Genomic DNA, 18,024 nt, shown 5'->3' with positions numbered 1-18,024 from the left:
CTTCTGTATACACCAATGTCACAGTTTGAATATCGGGCAATTATTATGAGACAACAAACAAAGGTGTACCGGAAATAATTATGGGACAGAGGGAGTATGCAATAAGTAGTAGTCTACGAAGCCAGGGGTCCCGGGCTCGAATCTCGGACTGAGCATGGATGTTTGTGAGTGGCCATTCATCAATTTCATCATACCATCCATCACTCATCCCCATCTTCGCAAATTAGCCAAAAGTGGCACAAAAAGTGAAGCAAAATGAAGCAAATCAATCAATCAATCAATAAGTAGTAGTGGTAGTAGCAATAATAATAATAGCAGTAATTATAATAATAATAGAAGTTTCTATGACTCAGGCCTCCCCCTGAGAAAAATCCTGGGAGTGCCCTTGATTCACACACATATGCCTTTCCAGGATATGTACCAGAATCATCAATTTAAGAACACCCATATTTTAAAATGGAATTTCTATGGTAACACAGAATAGTGTTGTTCACAGTCTCCGTTCTTGCTCTGCGTGTTGGAACGAAGGTGTAATTATGGTAGCTTGAATTTGGCTCTAAAAATGTTCATTTTTATTATTGCGAGCAGATTCTAAACTTTTCAGTGCAGAGATACAAGAATAATTCGTTATATGTGAATTGTACTGCACTGCCTAATTTGATTATTAGGATCTAAGAGGGACAGAGAACAAATAACGTGTGAAGTTTTTAGCATTAACGTGTCCATTTAAATAACTAAAGTGAAAAATAAATAAATGAAGAGGAACGAAATTATTCATGGCTGCAGAGTAGATTGAAACAAATGTTGATGTAAACTATAACTTTTCCGTTATTTGAGAAGATTGTAGAACTCAGTTTTTTAAAAAGGTGTTTTGAAAACTAATAAATGATTTGTCTGATATATATTAAATACTGTGTGTTTCTGTTAATGCAAAAATTATGCAATTTTTTTTTGCCTAAACACAACATTTCTGTCGTTAATGTTATGGAAACTCTAAATTTGAATGCGATAATTTTTTTTTCTCATGAATCTTATTAGAAGCTATTTCCTACATATAGTGCCTATAAATCTGGCCTCTACTAATTATACACGTGTGTCCATTAGACATTCCCTGTGATAGGTGATTTAACGTTCTTGCCTTGTTATTATTGTTAATCAATATTTACCAGTAAGTAAGTTTGAAAACTTAATGTCGAGATACCTCCAAGTTTTCTAAAGAAGGCGTTGCCAAACTGCAAATACAACGAACGGGTGATTCCCTCCTTAATCCGTTGGGTTACCCCTCTTTTCTTGTCTTCCTCTTCCATTGCCCCATCACCCCCTCCACGACGACGCCAACACTAACGTACAGATACTTCTGCCTGCAAAGATTTCATTTGCACGTAAAGGAGACGGTTTCCATACGGTCCTGCAGTGCACTTTTGCGTCGTACGAAGTTTTTTTCTTTACCGGAAGAGGGCAAACACCATACCGCCCCTAAACTTTTTTCTTTACTTTCCTTAGACAAAGTTTCCTTCATTCGCTTTCTACCCCCCCTGCTTCTGGTTCCATTTTTAAAACCGCAACGCCTGTAGACTGCCGTCATGCAGATGAGATTGGTCCAGTTATGGCTGAACTTTCCCTCAGAGCTTGCGGCGCTGCTGTAAGGGGGGCGGGAGGGGGCTTTATACCGTTCTCCGGATCGAAATAAACAGGAAAGGAGGAAGAAAAAAGTTCATATGATTTCCCGGAGACAGATTCTGTTCGTCAACAGGCTGCTCCCGCCCGCCGAGAAAGCACTTTCTTTCGTAGGTACGACGTCCGAGACGGACTGAGAGTCATAGCGGCTTTATGAAACGTTTTTTTGCGACGCTCGTGAAATCTCGGATGGTTTTCTGTCAACTGCTGGAACATCCAAGTCCAAACGGGCCATCCATGATCTGGTCAGGGCATGTCTTCTGTTTTGCTCCATTTGCGAAACTCTCTGTACACTCGGTATCTCGTCCCGGCCCCAAATACCTAGTTTAAGCGTCACATACAGGGTGTTCAAAATTAAAGTTTCTCAATTCAGAGCCCTCTGGAGCCCTTTTGAAGCATCGGATTGCGGTGAAACTTGGTAGATAGGTTATGGAGACCATGGGGAAGCGAATGCTAACGGAAAAAAATAGTTCAAATTTTCACCACCAGGTGAATATGTAGCGCTGCGAATTCAAATTCCCCCTGCTCCGAGCCTTCTGAGTTCGTTCGAAGCAACGGATTGCAGTGAAACTTTGTAGAGAGGCTTTGGAGACAATAGGGAAGCGAATGCCAAAGATGGAATTAGTTCAAATTTTCAACACCAGGTGGTACTGTAATAACAACCAATAATTTGATGTTACAGCAGTGTCCTAACGCGCCCGGTGAACGTGGATGAAGCTTTGGAAGCGTAGGACAGCGCTATCAATGGTTCCACTTTCCCGGGATGTTTTTCACTGTACACCAGGTTTCACCGCCACGTTTCAAGGTGGTTGTAAACATGTGAACTATTTTTTTTTCGTCAGCGTTTGATAGCCTCTCAACCAAGTTTCATCGCAATCCGAAAGGGCTCCAAATTGGGAAACTGTAATTCTGGCCGCCCTGTACTCAGCACAAACTTTCACAGCATATACAGATCATTACCCGAAACGAAGTTTATGAGTAAAAGTTTTTTGCTTGATGCTTTCTTTAGACGCTGCAAACCCTACATTTTGTCTCGGGAATCTATAAACTAAGGCTGCGCATAACGGTAGAGAAGAGGAGAAAACACTGGAGCAAAGCAGTACGCGCTGCTACAAAGGGTTGGTAGCTGCAGCCGCGTTCCCCCCTCCATGCACTCATTTCCGATCTCACACGTTCATTGGTCGAGCCCTCTCGAATCCAACTTGCGCAGAGGACTAGCTTTCGTTCGCTTGCTTCTGCGAAAGAGACAATCCCGGGACGGAGTGTAGAAAAAATAAATTTTATCCCGAATGTATGCAACGCCGCTTTGTTGACTTCGTGGTCCTATTAACAAAATACTCCTACTTACGTATGAGAGTCTCTGAGAGTTTATGGAAATGCATTGTTTCAGAAGAGGCACTATTTATATACATGCCTATATATACATGACCACGTCTCTTTTCTTTATATATTTATTGTCTATCTGTTTTCTGAATTCTATATATACAGAATTGATGAGTATGTTTATTTCTTTTCAGGTAAGTGTATCCACATTTCTGTCCGATTCCAAAAGGTGTTCCGTAAGTTGAATTTCTCATTATTCATTTAGGACTTCAATACAACCAGTCTTGCTTTAGAAGTTATAATACTAGGTTTGCTGTTAAAATTTTTCAATGAAAAATGCAGGCTCGACCAGGACTCCAACCGGGGTATCTGGCATACCGTGCCATTGTTTACCACTGAGGTACCGAGCCGGCCTGGCCTCGCCTGATTTTTCACTGTCGCTGTTTTACCTGCGTGGAATCGTCTCTGCCAGCGCTATAGCAACGGGATCTTTGAAACACAGCAGACTTCGATGTTGCCTGGTTCCTCCCAGCGCATAGATGTTAATAATTGTAGATTAGGCACACACATTGCTACGTTTGCTGTGTTTGTGACGGTGTTTCTGCTTTTATTTAGTATATACAAGGGTTGGATAAAAAGTAATGGCAACACTGCTGTCCCGTGAAAGGGGTGAGTCACAGCGCCACAACCGTTTCGTGACTGATAAAGAAATGTCAGACGAGGAAGTATAGTGAGTGGGAGCGATTGTATGTTATTCAGTCAAAACCAGCAGTGCTCTGAAGCAGAGGACGAGAGTGCAAGCGCCCTAACAATATATTTAGGCAAGAAGAACAACGTCTCTCAGGCAGACGGTCAACGCAGCCTACTTCTGCACCTTCTTGCAACACCACCTTCGTCTCGCATTAAGAAGGAAGCGACGGCACGGTGTCCCATCATCCTGCTTGACAATGCAAGGTGTCACACTGCGAACAATGTGACGGCGCTCCTGCATAACTGGTAGTGGGAGGTACTGGAACATCCTCCGTATTCACCGGTATGAGACCGTGTGATTACGACCTTTTTGCCAAAATGAAAGAACCACTGAGCGGGAAGCACTACGTCACGCGCGAAGCCATCATACGTGCTATAGGGCGGTCACTGCGGGACATCGACAGAGATGGACGCGCTGACGGTGTACGACGCCTTCCATACGTGTGGCAGAAGGTCGTAGAGATGGGGGGCGATTACATTGAAGGAATGTAACACGTGCTCCTCTGCCAATACAGTCAAGTACCAATTATACCAGTGTTGCCATTACTTTTTATCCAACCCTTGTATATAATTGAACCTTTGCTCACTTAGCGGCGAACAACGAGACGTACATACACGGCCTACGATAAGACTGCCTCAGACGTAGGGAAAGCTATAGAACAATACCATAGGTTTCTACACCCCAGTCACAGTATCTATCCTTAGAAATAAACTCTGGCACCACTAATATTAATTTGGGATTCGCTGTTAACAGTATCCTGCGTATTTAGAAATGCACATACAAACCCTTTGCCAAGAACCAGGTTTAGAGTCTGATGCATTTTTGCATATCATTTGTAAAGATAACCCCAAAGTGCTTCATTAGATTCAAGTGAGTATTTCTTTCTATGTCTATCTGTACTTTAATGCATTATTGATAAGCTTTTTGATGCACCTTCTTACACATTTCTCGACGATGGACTTAAATATATGGTCTGACTTACAGACTTTATGCATTTTTTTTTATTCAACTGTGTGTGCTTACACACTCAAATGTTAGTCTACCCTACATCCAAATTATGTCAGTATTCTATATTCTCATATTGACATAGTTATAATTTTTGTTTGTTAATAGCCCCATTTTTCTGTTCTTCTAATTCTTGATACATTTCTAATACTCTTCCTGTGGTATTGTTATAATGGCTATATCAATAAACACATAACTGGTTTATTTTATTAATTTTTTTAATAGAATAATACAAGGTGTCCGCAAATTCCATTATGTACGTTCGTGGTAGTTGCTGTATAATATACTGTAAATATACCAAAGTCTTATTGACATTGCCGTTGTTTTTGGTGCCACCTGGCGTAGCAGGCTGTGTTTTGTATGAAAAAGTGTTTCTCCCAAGAGAGTTCGTCGCTTCGTTCATCGAAAAAAACGCAGCGACGTTTCTTGATGTTAGAGAAGATATTTCTAGTGCCATTGTCAGGGTTTTACCATACAAAGTCCGGAAATGTAGCGTATCAGACTTTGTTTCGATGACCCAAACGACGAACTGTTCTTTCTCTTGCAGGAAAGAAAACTTTTTCATACAAAACACAGCCTTCTACGTCACTGTGGCACCCTAAACAGCGGGAATGTCAAGAAAACTTTGATATATTTACAGTATATTATACAGCAAATACAATGAACGTACATAATATAGGGTGTTCGAAATTAATGTGCAAATTTATAAAGAGAATTTGTGGACACCCTGTATTTAATAATACAAGTCAGAAAGAACTATAAAGAGGTTAAATTTTCGAAAAAATATTTGCTGAATCAGAAAACAGATCCAGAGGCACCTTATTAAGGATGAGGATGAATTGAACACAATAATCTTACTTTCGAAAACCTGACACTGCAGAGAATTTCGCTAGCCACTGCACCACACAGTGCGATGCGGCATTGGAAGCAGCCTGACAAAGCCTTCGATTCCTTCAGCATATTGTAAGAGTGTTCTGCATCAGAAATTTATGGATCCTTAAAACCACGTTTATTGCTGAGCGAACATTCGAATTTGCATGATTGTGGATAAAAACCGTTTCTTTTACCTTCCAACGGAGAGAATATCTGCTAGATATTCATGTCGCCACTTTTTTATTTCGCTCTCACGTTTTATTATCGTACTCCAAGATCAGTGACCGTACCTCGTGCATGTATCTGTGTGGTCGTGTGCCACAACTCACGCACAAATCATATCGTTTAATTGAAACCTCTCTGCGGCGAACGTAATCAATCAGTTATTCACCTACGTCAGGCGTTTACGTCGGAAAGTTGCTCGCGATTGTATCATTCAGTTTTTTTCCCTCCTGCCACTACCGGGGAAATGGATGGGCGATTCAATTGCAATTCCTGTATGCGAGGATTTCATCGATTTAGTGTTCATTATCGGAGACCATCTTGTCCGCACCCTGTCATTATTTCCGGTTCAAAACTTTTTCGCGAAGAAGAAAAAAAACACATCCGTGTTGCAGAAACTCAAACACTTGACAGATGATCTTGTTCATTAGAAAAGGCATGAATGTTTCTATCAGGCTGTGATAACGAAACGTAATTTCTATATTGATGTCCTGCAAGATGTAGCTAACAGGTTGAGAACAAGGACCGCTGAAGTATCAGCCAATCTTATCACAAAACATTCTGGGATATAAACTCATGAATTATCTGAGTTTATTAGTATTTTTGTCAGCATTATTATAAATTTTTTTTATAAACTTAGTCTCCCCTAAGGCGTAGTGGTGATATTGCTGCAATCTAAAGGAGGTGATCCCGGTTCGAATCCCGATGGAGGTAGTTAGGATTTCGCTTCAAACTGTAGGTCCACTCCCCATTGGTCGATACGGATCTTCCGATGGTGTAGTGGTAACGTGGTTGGCTTGTAAGCAAGGGGTCCCAGGTTCAGTACCTGGTGGAGGCACAGAGTGATTCCAATCGCACTATAAACTGCAGTCCAGTCCCGATTAGTCTATCTGTGCATGAAGTGAAATTGAAACAAAATCAAAACCCCATTTGATTGATGTAAACATGTAGATTGAAAGAGAAATAGTCACTATTTTACACACATACACAGACACACACGCATTGACACAAAACATAATAATTACACTATTATCTTCAATGTCCATCGGTGGCCTGCGAATCGATTCATTGAATACAAAAGTATTTCTAATTTTTCTATCCAGAAAAGCCAAATTGAAAGCATAGAGAATTCTAACAAGACCTGCTGTTACATGTATACCGGAATAATGGAGAATGACAGCAGATGAGGAGAATGCATTACGTTTTTTTAGAGTAAAATGTTATAGAAAGATCTCTGAAAGAGATAAATATATGGTGATGACAAAATAACGAAGATAACAGAAAATAGAGGTTACAGTAAGATCTGTGAAAGCGTTTACCGTGGTTGAGAAATATGTGACTGAAGAAAAATATAGAAGAAAGTGAGAATACAAGGAAAAGATTAATGTTAGATTTGGAAGAGAACTTGAGCACGGTGACCATAGGAAGATTGTGGGAGAAGATTGTAACAGAGAGAGAGAGAGAGAGAGAGAGAGAGAGAGAGAGAGAGAGAGAGAGAGAGACAGACAGAGAGAGACAGAGAGAGTGAAACCAACCCAAGGCTGTAGTGCCACGAAGAAGCATTTAGTTTTCTCAGCTAAAATGTAACAAGATTTAGAAATTAAAGCTATTCAGGGCAGTAAGTAACGGAATGCTTTAAAGTAAAGGCATATATGTTGTCAGAAATTTATTACGATCAAAATTCTTACACCATAAACAACTTGTCTATATATTGTAGAGGTACTTATACCTTAACACAAGGTTTTGCTCAATAAAACAACGTTGCAAAGAATGAGGAAGATTTATCTGACGAGGGACCACAAGAGCTTGCTTCCAAGTGTGGCAAATACCCTGACAATGGTTTATGGTAAATGGAGTTTAGAGAAAGCATATGACGATGGTACATTACGTTCAAGCCCCGTCTAGTTCGCGACACTCTGCGACTCGCTCCGCAGCGCGTCTAGTTGATTCCAATGTGCAAAACTGACTAGTCTACTTGACTATTTGGTGTCTAGTAGCACTTAGTGTCTGCACCGTTCCGGACCGGTGTAGTGTTTGGTCACGTGGTGCGTGGTAACTAATCAAACGAACGTTTAAAGCAGCAGGAATACATTAAGTGTCAAAACGAGCAACAAACCAGACCAATGTCTATTAGACACAGAATACAGAATACTTTGTGGCCAGTAGTAGGAAGCGAATGACCACGTGGATGCATAAATTTAATCGCTGCATCTGCTACTATCACGTGGACTTCTAAACCAATCCTATAAACAAGTTCGAGTCGTACACACATGCTACATAATTGTGGTGTCTATGTAAATATTCAGATCATAATAAATTTCTGACAAACAAAATATAGAGTCACTTGGGGGAATACGCCCAACTTTTTTTTGGCGGTTTATAGCTTCGCTAAATGAAGGAGTGTCGCAATGAAAAGGATGCTACATCTTTTGTTATTGTTACCTATACGTTTTATTGCTGTAAATCTTATAGCAAAAGAGCCATATAAAAATAAACAGATGAACGTCAATTTGAGCAAATCACCCCGTGTTCATGGTAAAATGCCCACCCATTAGGGGTAAAATGTCCAATACAAGAAACAATTGTTGTAATACTTGACATGACATATTTAAAGGAAAATAATACACAACATTAACTGGAAGATTATTAACGTTTGTTTCGTAAACAGAACATCATTTGTTCAGACAAGCATAGCGTTTCTAACAGCATTTATTTTGAATTTACCATAGCCTCTTTTATTGTTTACATTTGTGAGAAATTGCATTGCACTTTGGACACACGGACGTGAATTTGATACATATGTCATGCATCCACATACTATAACGATTACACTGGATGCAGTCACATTGTGCTCCTTTCTTGTCATAATAATGCCCATGGACATATTGTACTTAATTTCTGTGGGCATATCTCTCCACAGCTACAAGCAGATATAATTGAATCACTGGGTTGGCAACTCTGAGCATCATGCGGCAGTTTTACTCTGCTGATATGTTTCCCTGACTCTTGATCTTTACACCAAATATAATTTAGTTTCTTTCTCTCTTGGGATATTTTTGCTCTCTGTTAATACAACAACGTCCATAAAATTGTATTCTTACCACATGAAATTAACCCTGGATGGTTTCAGATTCTTCTCACAAGCTCCAAACCTGCTGCCTCGTCTCACCACGAAGGGCGCTTTCAAACAGAGTCGCAGAGTTGCCATAATATTAACGTTGCGCGAGATACGAGGGGGTGGGCATTTAACCCCGATGGGCATATTCCCCTGAGTGACACTATGACTATCAATTATAGAGGCCATTAAGAGAAATGCAATTTGAATAGGACAATATGTTCGAAAGACCGGAAGTACTTTCCGCGTAGTTTATATATAGACGCAAGACAGATATTGAAGCAAGATAAGAATATTTGGAGCTGATAAACCCATTAGCTTCCTAAACCCGTGCGTATCTATTACCTAAAGTTCGTTCTAAGTTTGACACTTGCAAATATAAAAGGACTTCAGTGATTCCATTGCTGAACAACCCAGTTCTCATCTGTTATACGAGTATTTCATTGGTTTTGTATCACCCTTGCAATCTACCAACCTCGTGTGCGGGAATGGAACGTTAAAGATAGAAAGTGTTCGCTTTAATAGAGATTAGGCAGCGGTGCTATATTAAGACGTTTTGGTCATGCAATATTTCCAGGGAATATTTAGAACTTTGAAATGAATAGGTCGCCGGGAAATGATGTCTATTTTCAACTATCTCTATAATGGATTTATTGAGACATTGAATTCTAAATTTTACCTTTATGTATACATACAATATAATGGTACATTCGACAGTAGGCAGCATAGGATATACCTAAGGAGCAGAATTCTTCAAAGCTACACAATCGCAAATAAATATAAACGGATACAAAGAGAAGAGGGTCTGTGTGTGTGATTGGAAGAGGGGAGAACGAAGAAAAATATATATAAGCTACGTAGATACATAGGTGGACAAAGGTAGGGAAAGAGATAGTAGAGAAAACATCAAGAATGGAGGATACAAGCACGAATAAACAGATTCTAAGATTAAAGAAGGAACATGAAAAGCTACAAAGAGGAAGACAAAGACATGAAACAAAAACAAACGCAAAAGAGACCGGATGACTAAGTATTCTTCCTGTTTCCAGGAAGAGATTCATATCGCTTCTTAGTGTGTACTATAATTATTATTAATGTATTTTAATGCTGGGAAATCCACAGATAAGTATGTACGAGTTGTTGTGTCCGTCTTCATTATTGCTTAATTGATTTGGTTTCTTTTCTGCCACTTTTCGTTAATTTCGGCGATGAGGATGAGTGATGATATGATGAAGAGACACTCACAAATGCCAATGCGAAGACCGGGATTCAAACCCAGAACACCTAGCTTCGTAGCGTGATCTTCTAACAACTCTGCCACGGAGACCGGCCGTTTTCATTCTTATCCTCGGTATTACCAATAGCTAGAAATACGGTAAAGTTGCAATCAATATTTATTCACTCGCGATAAGCTGATCAAAACATGAATTTGTCAGTTTAAACATAGACTACTTATCGAATTTATTTTCTTAACTTATTTATTTATGTAAAACCCATGTATCGCTAATATGTTGAACCTAACGCTCAGTAGAGGTATCTAAAGTTTGTGATGATGATGTCATGCATTGACTTTTGTTCACGTTTATGCTCGGATAGGCTTATCGGGGAAAGATATATGGTTTAAAGTGGGATATGAACTACTGTGAAATGTGTGTGTACCGAGTATCGAACCCGGGATACCTTGATGTCAAGGCAACAGCCCCTGCAGTTGTTTGTGTTATTTTCATTTCAATATTATCATTTCAATGTTGAGAAATGCCAGGAGGAAATATAGGTATATCTCTCGTCCTCTTGGTCTTGAAACTATGCCACCTTCAATTCGGATTCGTCCGCGATCAAGAAATCAAACCACGTCCGCCAATGAAACGTATGAATCTATCTTTACGTCAAAAGAGAACGTGTTAATATGATAATGACTCACACGTATCTGAACCAACGGGATGAATAACCTCTCCCCCCCAAAAAAGAGCAGGTGTTACACCTCGAAATCTCATACAAGGGAAGGCAACATCTTTGCATGTATCACCGCGGGAAGATTCAAGGGTGTGGAGCTCTGTTTCGTGCAGAGTAGAATTCGTGATGCACGAGGAGCAGGCGATATTTTCTTTTCTTGGCCTTTCATAGAAATGCGAGCAGGATGCTCGTGTGATTTTCCGCGTGGTTACGCACAATTTCCTATCGAACACGTTGATCGTTGATTTCTTCGACCAGGTCCTCGCTGATATATCTGGAAATTAATGAGAGTAAGTGTCTAGAAGTTACTTAACCTCAGAACCTAGCAACTGCTGTTCTAAAGTTCGTAATCGATAGAGAGAATTGAACTGTATGAATCGATTAATTTTGGGCACTAAACAGCAAAGCTTAAAGAAAGTACCTTGTTACAATTAGTATTACCTTGCAAATTGTCCCTCACTATGCTCGTGCACTTTATTTGACCCAATAAGAGCTTCAAGAATTAAAACGAAACTCAAAACAAGCTCTTGACGACTCCGGCACCAGTATACATAAAAAATCCATCGCTTAAAAACACGTAGGATGTAAGAGAAAAATTAATGAAAATAGTCATTGACAATTTGCACGGCAATACTCATGGATCCCACTGTACACCCGTCATGTCCTTCCATAAACGATAAATGCAGAATTCAGTGGTCTTATAGATCGACTACATTGTTCAATGCAACATTTCCTGAACTGCCTGTCTGGTTATGACAGGGTCAGATTGACATGTCGATAGCGAATTTCAACTACTTTAACATTTAGCTACTATGTTTAAATAAACTTGAACTAGTAACTTGATATCGTATCTATTCTCTCGATTGGCCTGTCCATTGGTTTGTTATCGAACAATCGAACTTAATCGATATTTATCGATTAGTCGAAAACTATTATAGGTACATGATACACTTTATTGGAGTGATAGTTCTATCCAGTACTAGCTTACTGCTTTATAAATAACTACCTGTTTGCCGGGTATTTATGTATCCCAATGTTATACGATATTAGACAGGAAAATAATGAATTCTAACTATAGTGTAAAAATGAAAGTAATTTTACTTCATCCTGAATGTCACCAATTAGCTTAGCGACTCCGAAAACTATGGACTCAACACTAATGTAGGTCATTTTTCACCCCTCTCACCCCCATGCCGATAGGTGATGAACTTGGAGTTGAACGGCATGGGGAGTGTCACTATTCATCTTAGCAACCCCGAAAACTATGGATTCCACACTAATATCAGTCGTTTTCGCAACACAAACTCGTATCAGCCTGAATGTTAGGCAACCCGAGAAACACCATCGTTGTGCGGGATGCATAGAGTCACGGCTGATTTTTGTGCGGAATTTAATATCGGTCGTTTTTGATTATCTTTACATGTCACCCTCTTCCCACCCCTAGGTGTGCCAGGGGTGTCTTACCCCCACAGTATTTCTTTCCAGATTGCAAGTGATACGTGTACCAAGTTTGGTTGAAATTGCTCCAGTACATCCATTTTTTTATATATATAGATAGATGGACCAGTATATTCGTCTGTCTGTTGGAGCAAAACAATCGAAACTGAAAAATCGATATTTCTTGAACCTTCAATAATAGTATTTCTGATTCAACATAAAATACATAAACGTAGATTTGCCGGGCATATTTTACTAAGGTTTTCTGTCACTTTTTTCTTATCTCGATGATGAGGATGAGTGATGACAAGATCAAATTGATGAAGAGACACTTACAAACAACACTCATGCAAAGGCAAGGATTCGATCCAAGGATTTAGGCGATACAGATATGTATTTTATAGACATATCAAATCGCAACTTCATTCTGTAAGATATTCTCTATCGGGCTCTTAGTTCTTTTCGTATAAACAATAGTACAGGGTGTCCCGTACATATGATCCCCATAAGAGTTTTCAACAGGATGGCGCCTCTCCTCATTACGTGCTTACGGTACGACATTTCGATAACACACAATTTCCCGCATATTGGACTGTACGCTGAGGCTGAATAAAGTAGTCTCCAATGAACCCAGATCTCACTCCGCTGCTCAATTTGGTTGTGTGGGTGGGTCGTTGGTAAACAAGGTTAAAAAAAATCATAGCATTCTCCTTCTTAAAGAACGCACTATGTAGGCGTGTCAGAAAATTTCTGCCACTGTTGTCAATAAAGTGTTGAAGGAGGATTTCTTTAACTGAACACCTTGAAGAAACACTTTAACTCTACGTGTTTTTCTCCTATGGGCTCAGACTTACGGGACTCCTTGTAGAATCATAGGATATGTCTTCATAAGTCACAAAGTAGAACAGCTACATATGCGAAAATTTCGTGGATTAAATTAAGTACTGAGTTCCTGTGTGACGCACATTTTAATATATCGGTGGATTCTATCGGTGTCTGTCGACGTATACTTCTATTACATTATATTTACACAGTGCTATTTCACCGCGAAATAGCAGACAAAGAGAAGTGTTCAGATTCGACTCTATATATCAGTTGAAACTATCATGAATCAATCATCTGTCCATAATAATTTAGTTTCAAGATATTCAGAAGTGTAAGTTCATTCTACTATACGTTACGAAACTGCGAAGGGCTCCATTATGAAATTATATCTCGAACTAAGATTTTTCCTGTCACGTGAGATACGAATCAAGCCAATTTTGGTCAAGCATTCTTGGTTTGTTTTTTACGCGTGACGCGGATCGCATGTCGCGATAAATTCAGTAAGGCCGTGAGGTGTCGCTACGGGGGAAAATATGAAAAACGTTGATCTATATTTTTACATTTTTAACGCTTGTTTATTATTTTCTAGCAAATTAGAGACAATGTTTTTCTGATGAGCGTACGTTAGGACTAGTTTCTCTTGTAAAACATGTTGAATCCCTAACGGATTTCCAATGCACTCTCTCAAATGTACTTTTTGGACCAGACTGAATATAAGTCACAGCGTGGCACATCACTGCAAAATCTAACATAGTCCACAAAAGGGGGAGAACCCGCTGAAAGAGCCCGCATACATTCAGGGGTATGAATTTGAATCCTGGTGCCTATAAATACAAACCGGACGTCAGATTTCTCCGAATTTTGGTTCCCCAGTTTTCTTGTGCTCAATTTATTTAAATATTAGTTACAATATAATCCAATAATACAACGTAATGCAATAATACAATGCAATACAATAATGTAATGTAATACAATAATATACCGTAATATGAAACATAATGTAATCTGTATAGTATGAGATTAAAATTGCATAATTACGAACATGAGATCAAAATTTAGTCGTTCGGCATGTTCTGATATCCAGAACAAACCTTTATTGAAATTGCGAAGTTAAATTGGTTACTATTTCATATTATTATATATTTTATAACGTGGGTGTTTCGCTTATTAGTATTTGTTAGTATATCCATAGGCTGCAGGTTCTTCAAAACAGGGCTGCCAGAATCACCAGTGGGTATATTTCTTATTCTTGATAATTGTGATAAATGATAAATCCATGTCTTACCCAGGAGTCGAACTTAGGACCTTTGGCTCTAGCGAGAAACGCTACCGCTTCGTCAGGGAATTTGACGGATAAGGTATAAGAAAATATGAACGCTATGAAGTAATGTCCCTTAGCATGTAACGTAAAATTGGAATTGCCCCTTGTCTAGTGCTTTAAACTATACTTATGCTAACACCCCGTTTGTTTTCTAAAGCTGTATGTCATCCCAATGTAGAGTTCAAGCAAATATGGCTCCCTCTCCTCAAACATTACAAACAGTTGCATAAATGGAGCAAAAGGTAATACAGAACTCTGCGAGGCGCCGTGAAGTAGTTGGTTAGAGCAACGGATTTGTAATAAAATCACACGTCTGCCGTAAGTTCGATTCCCACCACCGGCAAAATAAATTTCTTCACCTGAAGTCTAGAGAAGAGGTTTTCTCTCGAAACTAGTGTTAGCATAAGTAAATTTAAGGTACTATACAGTGAATAATCTTCAATTAACATTGGATGCTAATGTTGAACCATTGTCACTAACATTCAAATAATTATTTACTACATAATCTCCGCCAAGAGTTTTTCGATAACTTCAACACATAAAACAAGCAGATCTGGGACCCATCCAACTTGTCATTAATATATACAGCCACGGACAATTCTGGCTTGTAACAATTCTATGAACTTTTAATTGAATCGTTATAACCCAGACGTGACCGTGACTGTACCGTGAGGGTTAAAGCAGTTCGAGCATGATGCTGATCACACCACTTCGGTCGATATCAAAGATGTGTGGACGATTGTCTCCACCATTGCAAGTGGCCACGCACAGTGGGTACCTTTACATTTCTGTTAATAGTACAGGATGAAGCAAAAGTCACGTTACACAGGAAACATAAACATGATGGCTACAGTTACAGTACATGTTCAATATGTGCACCATCTGCTGGAATGCATGCTTCACGCGTCACCACAAGCACAAACCTTTGGATTTTAAGTCTGGCTCCCGTGGTGGCCAGTAAGGTGACTTTTGCCTCACCCTGTATTACTTTGATCCTCGTTAGCATTCACTCAGATATTTCTCATCAGTAAGGCGACATCAAGGAAATAATGTTAACTTTAACAGGATATGCATGCTGGGTTCTTTAATGAAATTATAATCCTTGTTTTTTCTTGGCTATGAAAACTGAAAATAAAAAATGTAATGCTAGTTTCAGTTCTATCCAGAATGTCAGAAGCATTATTTCTAGCCAGGAACGGAGGAAATGTTACCCAGGTAAGGAATCTTTTGGATTTTTTCTGGAGGTGTAAGGGGGGAAGCCTGCAGCAGAAGTTGGGCGGGGCGGGGGAGGGGGTTGTATTTTGGCAAGGACTCAACTAAGGGAGGCGTGAGGGAAGGTAGAGAGCTGGGTAGTGGCCAAGGCTGGTCAGCACGGCAGAAAACTTGGTATGTATGCAGAGAGGTGGAAAAGATAAAAAGAAGATCTCTCCCCTCCCTTTCCCTTCAACCACCGCCAGTGTATGGCAAGGAATAATCTTGAATTTAAGGAAAAATCCTCGTAAAGTAGTTTGATTTGGAGGTATGCTTTGCCAGGACAAGATTATTTTCACCCCAGAAAATTCCTGCGTTACGAGTTCCCCTGTTTTGCTAGATTTGTTAATGAGATGCTGCAGGTTGGAATTTCTTGGAGAACGGGGCATTGTCGTCCGATGTGGCACCACTTAATTCAAGGTCGGGTTCTCGAAGCGAAGGTAAAATGTTGTCATTGTACGCCGAATTACTTTGAAAGACAATGGTTGCATAACCGAAAACATATCTGAGGTACTTAATTGGAAAAGTACCTTAATTATAGTTACGTCTTCATAAAGTTATCCAGTTATAGTAAGTCAATCTTAAGTAACATTTATAATTGCTTTATCGTAAAAGTTGACTCAATTGGAGTTTCTTAATCAAAAAGTAACTCATTTACAGTTACTTCGTTGAGAAATTCACTCAAGAAGTTACTTATACGAAATTAAAGTTACGTGTTCTTAATCGAGAAAGGAACTGAAATTACAGTTTAAAGTAACTCATTAATAGTTAATTAACGGAGTAACGAAATTAACTAAATTTATTAATTGCACAAGTAATTCAGTTACAGCTACTTTATCGAAATAATTATGTCAACGAAGTTACTTAAACGTAAAATGAATTCCGTGTAACAGAACGAGAAATGAACTCCGCTTAGCTGAACGAGAAATGAACTCCGTTTAGCTGAACGAGAATGAATTCCGCTTAGATGAATGAGAAATGAACTCCGTTTAGCTGAACGAGAAATGAACTCCGTTTAGCTGAACGAGAAATGAACTCCGCTTAGCTGAACGAAACATGAATTTCTTTACATTTGTGTGCATAATTAATTCAGCTATAATTACTTAATCAAAAAGTGTATTCAGTTACAGCTTCTCCGTCAAACTTTAAACTTCCCTACAATTATTTAATATAGATCTAACTCATGTACAGTTGGTTTATGTACTTATTTAATTTTACGACGCTCCCCTGTCCTGTCTTTGTCAGCTAATCGTAACGATGGGGAGGTATGGTGAATACTGAATAGATACAATTACAGAAAGACATTTAGAGAGAAACATCTATGCTTAGGCAGGAACGCGAGCCGATCATTACACTTAATCGCGAAAGTTATTCAATTAATGGAATAAGTAACTCATTTAGAGTTAGCTGGCCTCCGTGGCGTAGTGGTTAGCACATCGTGCTACGACACCAGGTGTCCCGGGTTCGAATTCCGGCCTGGGCATGGGTGTTTGTGAGTGTCCATTCATCAATTCCATCATCTAACCACTCATTCTCATCTTCGCGATTAGCCAAAAGTGGCACAAGAACGAAGTGAAATAAACTAAATCAATCAATGAATCAATCATTTAGATTTAAAATGATCACGAGGTTAAGTAAAAGATTTTGAAGAAAGAAAGGAAGAAGTTAAAAACAGCCATGTTTCAAATATTTGGTACACGCAGCTCTCGATTCCCTTTCAACTTTGCTGTGTATACACTGTCATTCTTCAGGATATATATATATATATATATATATATCCTGAACGAATTGAAATTCATTCTGAGAAAAGGTTCCTGGACCGAATTGAAATGCTTTAAATATGAAAAGGTTGCCTGGAACTCATTTATGTTTGCTGATTTTCTCTCTCAGTCCGGGATTGAAATTATTTACAATTCCTTGACCAGGATTGACCGATCAAAAGTTGCCTTCCAAAAATGTCCGCGAGTACGTTTTACATTGGAATGTCACACTGCGTTTGTAGAATACGTAGCACAGGGAATAATTCAAAGCGCTGTTGTTCTCTCATGAGCCAGGATCAAAAACTCCCTTGTCGAACAGTTACTGTACATAACGCAATGGACTATATTAGTGTGGCGTCACATTGAGTTCAAACAAACCCGTCACGTGTTGCTCCGGCATCCGATCCAGGAACCGCAGCCAATAGGAGCCGTCGATGAGGTAACGTGACTGCAGCGCTTGCGTTTCGCCCATTTCTACCGTTAAGCACGGCCTTAGATTCTCCAGTTAGTC

General features: G+C 39.3%; 1 protein-coding gene across 1 annotated transcript in view; it reads left to right on the top strand.

The window, feature by feature from the left end:
- The window catches only part of LOC145992425 (CUGBP Elav-like family member 6), a 773,411-nt gene that overhangs the window by 300,990 nt on the left and 454,397 nt on the right, over positions 1 to 18,024 (top strand). The window lies entirely within an intron of this gene.

Source organism: Lepisma saccharinum, chromosome 9, assembly GCF_977018435.1.
Source record: "Lepisma saccharinum chromosome 9, izLepSacc3.1, whole genome shotgun sequence".
In the NCBI taxonomy this organism is placed as follows: Eukaryota; Metazoa; Arthropoda; class Insecta; order Zygentoma; family Lepismatidae; genus Lepisma; species Lepisma saccharinum.
The sequence above is the reverse complement of the archived record's forward strand: the minus strand, read 5'-3'. Positions and strand labels throughout refer to the sequence as shown.